Source organism: Pinus tabuliformis, chromosome 4_2, assembly GCF_031772625.1.
Source record: "Pinus tabuliformis cultivar Carrire ecotype Pingquan chromosome 4_2, CPIR1, whole genome shotgun sequence".
Taxonomy (NCBI): domain Eukaryota; kingdom Viridiplantae; phylum Streptophyta; class Pinopsida; order Pinales; family Pinaceae; genus Pinus; species Pinus tabuliformis.
The window spans coordinates 352518182-352526598 of record NC_142304.1 but is presented as its reverse complement, the minus strand read 5'-3'; positions in this window follow the sequence as shown (position 1 = coordinate 352526598).

The following is an 8417-nucleotide window of genomic DNA, read 5'->3' as shown; positions in this document are numbered from 1 at the left end:
AAAACATAGCGATGGGTTTGCCCGAAGGGCAAATTATAGAACAAGCATATGTTATCCTCCTCAAGCTTGACAAAAATAAAGAGGTACTGGTCAGCAATGACTAGGGAAAAATTGGGAAGAAACTCAAATAACTTTATTGGTAGCAAGTCGCTCTTGAACATGACACTTCCACTCTGTGCCAGAGTCGGGTTGGGTTGTTTCATTCACCGGTCACATCACCATGGTCTCGCCATACCATCCACCTTTGGGGTAAATGCTACCAATCCATCACATAAGTGTCGCCGATATGTTCAAGAGAAGTCATCCAGAGAAGTCAGCCGTGTCCCATCCACTACCATACATTATCCTTCATTCTTTCATGACCGCCACCCTGAACCATATATCATCAGATTGTTTTCACCTCCATCAAAATCATTTGCTCCGTTCCGTGTCACTGATGTGGGATACATTAAGGCCCTCCTTTGACGGATCGCTTCTTGTCGACATCAGCTCATTATCCAAGAAGTTGGTCTAGGGACAGCCCCTTCAGTACTTTGAAGCTTGCATGCCTCAATGGCAAGTTTCTCACTTCCGACGACAGGTATACATCAATGACCTTCGACCGCAAGATTTTGCGTGGTGTTCGACGCCAAGTCCTTTATTCACACCACGTGAATTGTACTGCAGTACCTTGAGGGTCACTATCATTATCGGTGATTCCTCTCGCGCTTGTTAACGGTTTACATCATTGACCGGTAATCAAGCGATGTCTTTCCTTGTTCGACTTCAGAACATTTCTCACATGGATTGACTTGTACTTAGAGTGAAGATCGAACGAGTTTGAAGACCCCGGATCTAGTTTCATCCATCCGGGCTGCAATATATATTCAGGAAAAATAAAGACATTGACATGTACAGCATTGCAGCACAGAAAATCATCCTACCAAAGGATGATGATTTCAGCAAGATCATCAGTCTATCATCAGACAATTGTCTGTCCTATGTACATAAAAATGAATTTATAAAGCTGAGCATGGGAATGCCCGCCTCAGCTAGATCATGAAAACAATATGAAAAATAATGTATTGTATTGTATCTTATTACAGGTCTCCTCCTAGCATTGAATGAACTTCGGATCCTCCTAATAAAGCATTTCACCCGATAAACGGCCTCATACTTTAGGGGGCAACTGTTATAGACATTTTTGTGCCTTACAGCTATAAGCATGAAATGTCCATAATTCAAGGGATCCAAAGTCCCTAAAGATGTTGTTACAGCTCCTAAAGGAACGAGGTCAACCAATGATAGCTTCTCCCAGAAGTTCTCCACCAAAAACCACTCAGAAATAGTCAATTCAGGATCAATTCAGAGGCTCCACTAGCTGCCTGTGTTGAAATGCAGAGACTACACTGGCTAGGTGCACTGCAACGCAGGTGGAAGCACTACCAGGGTGCGCTGAGCGGGAAATGACAAATGGCAAGCTCATTCAACGAGGTGGAAAGACCCTAGAAGCTTCCAGAATCTTCTCCAATGACACTTGCCTCAATGAATTCGACTAGTGATGAGTAAGAGGCTCTCAATCTCCAAGTGGAAACAAGAACTGACAGAGAGAAGCCACAAGTCAAAACATAAGCTGACTCATCCTCTCTGCTTACATCTATATATGGATCTCTCACCCAGAGGTTCAGGAGGCTGGAATTTTGTACTTTGCAGAGAATTGCTGTTGGTTTGAGATTGAGATTAGTACATTGGGTGATTTATGCTTTGTTGGAGGAGAGGAAGGGATTCCTTTGCTGGGAGGTAGATGCTGGATCGGAACTCACTTGGTTGTATCTCCTCTTGGACTTTCTTATTTTATCAATAAACTACTTGAGTTTCTCCTACATGCTGTGTACCAATGATGTTTTGTTATGCTTACATGTTTAGCTTAATCTGATCTTGATCCTTTTATGAATGTATATCTGTATCTTTGTGTAGTTTCTCTCTCTTGTGATCTTGCAAGAATTCGGTGAAGCTGGGCCGGTGAAGAAGCAAGAAGCTGGGAGCTACTTAAGAGAGGAGTGATTTGGATCGACAAACTAGCGGAAGACACAGGTTAGTTAGAACCTTCTTCCTCATTTACATTTCATAAAGAAGAATACTCAATTAGTTTAACTTGTTTGTTGCTGAGGCACTATCACACCTTAGAGTGGGATAGGGGAATTCTGAATTGGATACTTTTCCCAACAACAATAGTATTGAAGTAGAAGAGCTTTCAGAGTCAGTTGCGGCTCCGAATTCTCCTCTCCCTCTCGATCATCCATATGTATTGTTATACGTTAGAACTCTGACTCACAGGCCTTCAAGCCCAAGTCCACAGACATCTATCCCTTTAATGACCATTGCTGGAAGCATGGCATCCACCACGAGTGTTGTGAGTATGCAAACTCCCATATCTGTGCAAGGGGGAGGAACTATTTCCATCCCTTCTAACACTCCCAGCACATCCTTATTTGGGTCTACTTCCATTCCATCAATGAGTGGAAGTTCTCAAGAAAATTCATCCAGTTTTGGATTCTTCCCTTTTGGAATGACCTCTCAAGGTACTCCTTCAGTTCCATTGAATGTACCAGCAACCGCCTCCACGTCCATGATGAGTGGATCAGCTTATTTTCAGGATTTCCTATTAGGAATTTGTCATATACCATATTCCAATCTAATAGTAGGGTATATGCCTTTTCCTTTCACATGTCAAGGTAGTAATCCCTTTCGGAGTTGGGCAAACCCTGCGGTTAGTGGGATAGAAACTAGAAATCAGTTTTTCGGTCAACAAGGGAATGTGCCGTATTCCTCGGTCAATTCATTTCAAAGTTTTCCACCCTTAGCTAATGCTTGGAACCCTTATCAAGGGTTGTCATCTCCTTACAATACTTCGTTAGGGGGAAACTTTATCGATTACAGAGGATTTCCGGCTGGAGTTGGTCAAACTCTGAATTTTGTTGGACCACAAGGGTCACCTTTTGGTTTAGTAGGTTCTACCAATTACTTTGGGCAACCTGGTGCCTTTCAAAATCTAGGTCATTCTTTTCATACTTTTGGGAACCCCGCCCAATCTGGGTGGAATCCCCAAGGTCCTCCACGACTTCCTTTTCTGGCCACTCTTAATTTGCCAGACATGACTAAGTTGACAAACGATCCAATTATATATAATCCGGCTTGGCCTTCGGTCCCAACCAAACTTCCATTGGATATTCCAAAATTTGAAGGGAAGAGTGGTGAAGACCCAGGTGACCATGTAACCACGTTCCATTTATGGTGCTCATCTAACTCCTTGATCGATGATTCGATCAGGTTGAGATTATTTTAACGCATCTTAACTAGGAATGTGGTTAAGTGGTATATAGAGTTGCTAGGGGGCACCTTTACTTCTTTCGCCGATTTGGCTAACATTTTCTTAAACCATTTTCAGTTGCCTGTCTGTTACGAAGCCAGAATAAAGCTTCTGGGCAATTTTCATCAGGACACGACTACTCACATTTCAGATCATATCCAGGATTGGAGACGGAGAAAAAGGCTCATCAAAGCCAAAAGTCCACCTAAATTTCGTCTCGAATGGTTTCTAAAATCATTACAACCTGAGATCTCCAAGGATATTTCTGTGTTTGACGTTTATTTGGAAGAGAAGGCTATCTTTCGCGCCCAACAGTTAGAACTGATATATTCTCAATCTGGGACTCTTCAGAAAATCTTTCCTGATGCTCCTAGATGCACGGTTGATGTAGCCAAACTGAAGCCAAGCCCTCACACTGATGGTATAGTTGGATCGGTTGATGCAAATGTAGTGAACCTTTTGAACCAATTGCAGTATTTGTCTCTACAAACTGCTTCTTCTAATCAGGCTGCACCATCTACTCCTTCACCTTCCTAGCCTTCTTCCATAAACATCGTTTAGGCCTCTAACCCCAAAGGAAATCAAAATTCTGATGGGAAGAAGAAGGGACAAGGTAAAAAGAAGAATCAGGATGGGAAGGGTAATGCGAACAAGCTCGACAACGATGCTGGTGAGGGTAGAAAAGAGTCTAAGAAAAAGGTTAAATTTCCATGCAAGTTATGCAGTGGAGATCATTTGACTCAGCTCTACCCAAAAATTCAAGATGCTCAGTACTTGTTAGTGCAGCAAGGTCTTCTAGCTCCCAAGCTATCTTAACTAACCCTTTCCTCCAAGGGCAACAGTTACTTGCTGGCGCAAACTCAAACCTTGGTACCTCCGCAGGGGGCAACCAAGAAGGGGACAATTCTTCAAATGTTTTCATGATGAGTTCTAATGTCAAAGTGGCTACACGGTCACGTGATTATGGTGAAGTAGAAACATCTAAGAATAAATATGTTCTCGGAACTATGGATCCACTTCATATTGAGCAACCCTCTATCGAGTCTATACCTCGGATACTGAAGGGTTTCGCCAAGCGCGCGACTATTAACCCTAATGCTAGGGCAGCCCCGAACTACTCCATTGTAGAAGATCTAGCTCAAAGTCATTATGCTATGTCTGCTTTAGAGGTACTCCTGTTGTGTCTTGCTCATTGAAGTGCTTTGCTTTCAGCGATCGAAGCAGTTAATCCAAACAATTTTTTAGTGCTCACTTTTGATATGCTCAATGTCAAAAAGCGACTTCCTCATTGTTAGCACTCAGAATGAACCTGAAGGCTAAGACAAGGCAACTCCGAGGTAACCACAAATCAAGCTTTTGATCTGGCATCTAGCCCTGCCAGACCAGAGAGGGCTCTCTCTTTTCCAACAAAACATGGCTGCGACAACTGAATCTTAGGCTAGCTATGAAGTGCAGGGATTTGTTTGAAAGTTGTGGGTTGAAATTAGCAAGAGAAAGGACCATTGGGCTATGGATTCGAGGCTAGTTTCCGTCGGCAAACTTGGGGCAAAGTAAGTGCAATGTTCAGTTAGATAAAAGATTGCAAATGAGAGAAGAAAATAGGAGAAAGCCCGCTCCCCTGTAGGCATCAATCTGGGGATGGATCTACAGTGGAAACTTTAGGAGAAAGAGAAACACAGGATTACTCAACGGAGCATCTAACAGAGGATGGATTATGAAAAGATAACCACTAAATTTAACAACATAATCATTGTGAGAGGAGCATCATGCATGGATGAATTCCTAAAACTTCCCTTAGAGAATCCTGTAACAAAATTAGCAGAAAAAAAAAGCATGGAAATGAATTTATAAGAAAAACATGCTGCACATTAAACATGACAATGGATCCTAGATCTAAAGGGCAGAAACTGCTTCATTAAAATAATAATCAAGAAAAACTTTACGCAATCCCAAGCAGCCCCTCTCTGCTACCAAAATCCAACACTTACACTCTTAAATTCATAAAATATATATAATTTGCTCATCCCTGTACTAAGGGAATTGAGCTCAACCATCTTCTTCAAAATAGAATCAGTTACATTAAATTTGGACCAAATTTATGAAATTAGGTGTCAAAGATGAACTCGTATCTCCTGAACCATAACACCTGTTACAAAATTGAAAGAGGTTTTTGTAGATAAGGTCATGTTTGAGACAAAACTCTCTCAAATTTTGGGAATTCATTTCCAGTTGCTCGGAATCTGTGCCACAATATCATCTCTAAAATAGAAAATCATTAAAAATTTAAATATGTAAAAATAAGCTGTAAAGATCTAGTCAAATATTCCAATTCACGACACCTGTGAATAAACTGAAAGAGATTTTTGTTATATGGCTCGTGGTTAACAAAAAATTCTTTGTGTTTCTCAAAATTACTTTCCATCTGTTGTAAAATGGAGTCGCACTAAAATGGCTAAAACAGTAAAATAAATGCAAAATTTGTTTTGTTTTAATGTAGGCTTTAAATATCACTGCATATCTCCCACATAGTAACACTTGGGCATAAAATGAAAGAGGTTTTTGTTATTTGTTATGTGATGGACACAAAATTCTTTCAGTTTTGTAAAATTCCTATCCAAACTGATTTTGTTGTAAAATTATCCTTGTGTGCAGCAACTGACCTCAAAACATGCATAACCAAGAATCAATCATTCATTTTGATCATATCTTCTGATCTAGAAACTAGTTACGGGAGTGTGATATACCATTGGAAAGATTTTTCTGCGCTCCTTTTGATGGACATACTTAGGATACGATTTGCATTGAAACCCATGTGCAAAACATATCTAAAAACTAGACATAGTAAGAGATCATTTTGATCCCTGGTAACAAGTTGCGAAGACTGGAACTAACATTGGCCTTATTGGGGATGGCAGCTCCTTGGAGGTGTCAAGAACACGATAGACCAAGTGCCTCATCCATTGGGAAATACAGTCACAAACAACTGCAAACCTGAACAACTTATTCCAACCAAAAAAACACACATATTGCAACCTATACATTAGGAAACTAAAACAAATGCCGAAAACTGAAATGTTGCTTTCGGCAACTTATTTATGTACAAACCCTACCCTAGTTTGCTGCAAATTACTAGATCAAGCGATGCTGTAATGCCAAATTAACCAATCAAGCAATTGTAGCAATGATGATGCTTGACAATGCTTGAAACAGAACATAAATGTAAATGCTGACAACCATACATGCACAAAATGAGTGTGGCTTTGTAAAAGGAAATCTGGCTTGTTATTCAAACTGAATTTTTTTTCCATATATGCCGCAATAGGATCAAAGAAACTAGACTCTGTGTGCTGCCCCAACTCCTAAATACATGCTTCCAACTGCAAATTATTGATGCAAACATCCAAGGGAAACCTTACCTTTCCTTCCTTCTGCTGGAAAAGGTCCCAAAGAATGGGAGTTGACAGTTCAGATCCTGGGACTGTATTTGGGTCTCCAATTCAGTTAGATCTTCTTCAATTTTGATGGCAAAATCTTGCAAAAAATTGAACTTAACTTCATGGCTACATCGACAAGACTTCAAATAAGAAGAAAGAGATGAAGTAAAGTTCTAATCTACCTCATCATCCATGCACATATCTTCCCATTCTCTAAAGCCTTGAATAGAGGCTGCCTCTATTTCAAATTCTTCCTCTTTCTCCATCCATGTTTTAAGAAAGATATGCCAAAAATATGCAAATGACTTAATATATCTGATAGGAAAACTTTTGATCCATTATCTATATTTCCCTTGAAACGAATCATAGAACAATCTGATAAAAATATCCTCTTTTTTGACTTTAAGAGATTCTATAAATGTTTTGAAATTTGTTACATGTTCAAGATTCAAAGTCAGATCTTCCCCATTGAATTTAGGGCCATTGCTAAAAAAATATGCATCTTTCGGTAATTGATTAGGAAAACCAGGAAGATTAGAAAAATCGATACATGAATACCTTGAACAAATAGAAACAACATCTAAGTCCTTCATTTAGCCAGTGGAGCCACCATCAATACTTTGAAACTCGGGATTTCAAACAATGGAGTCGTCAGGTAGATGATTTAAGCCTTCATATGTGTTTGACTATTGTCCACCATCAGCAATCAGGTCTGCAACTTGAATGATCTTTCCCAGAGAAGATTTGTCACCTCGTCCCCGGTAACAGCGTCAATATGTTAGCACTCAGAATGAACCTTAACGCTGAGAAAAGACAATTTCGAGGTAACCACAGACCAAGCTTTCGATTTGGCATCTAGCCCTGCTAGACCAGAGAGGGTTCTCTCTTTGCCAACAAAATGTGGCTGCAATAACTAAATCTTAGGCTAGCTATGAAGTGCGGGGATTTGTTTGAAAGTTGTGGGTTGAAAATAGCAAGAGAAAGGACCATTGGGATATGGATTCGAGGCTAGTTTCCGCCAGCAAACTTGGGGCAAAGTAAGTGCAATGTTCAGCTAGATAAAAGATTGCAAATGAGAGAAGAAAAGAGGAGAAATCCCACTGCCCTGCAGGCATCAATTAGAGGATGGATCTATAGTGGCAACTTTAGGAGAAAGATAAACACAGGATTACTAAACAGAGCATCTAACATAGGATGGATTCTGAAAAGATAACCACTACAATAAACAACCTAATCATTGTTAAAGGAGCATCATGCATGGATGAATTCCTAACACTTCCCTTAGAGAATGCTGTAACAAAATTAGCAGAAAAAGCAAAGCATGGAAATGAATTTACAAGAAAAACATGCTGCACATTAAACACCATAATGGATCCCAGATCTAAAGGGCAGAAACTGCTTCATTAAAATAATATTCAAGAAAAACTTTACACAATCCTAAGCATCCCCTCCCTACTACCAATATCCAACCCTTACACTCTTAAATTCATAAAATATATACAATTTTATCATCCCTGTACTAAGGGAATTGAGCTCAACCATCTTCTTCAAAATAAAATCAGTTACATTAAATTTGGACCGAATTTATGAAATTAGGTGTCAATGATAAAGTCATATTTCCAGAACCATAGCAC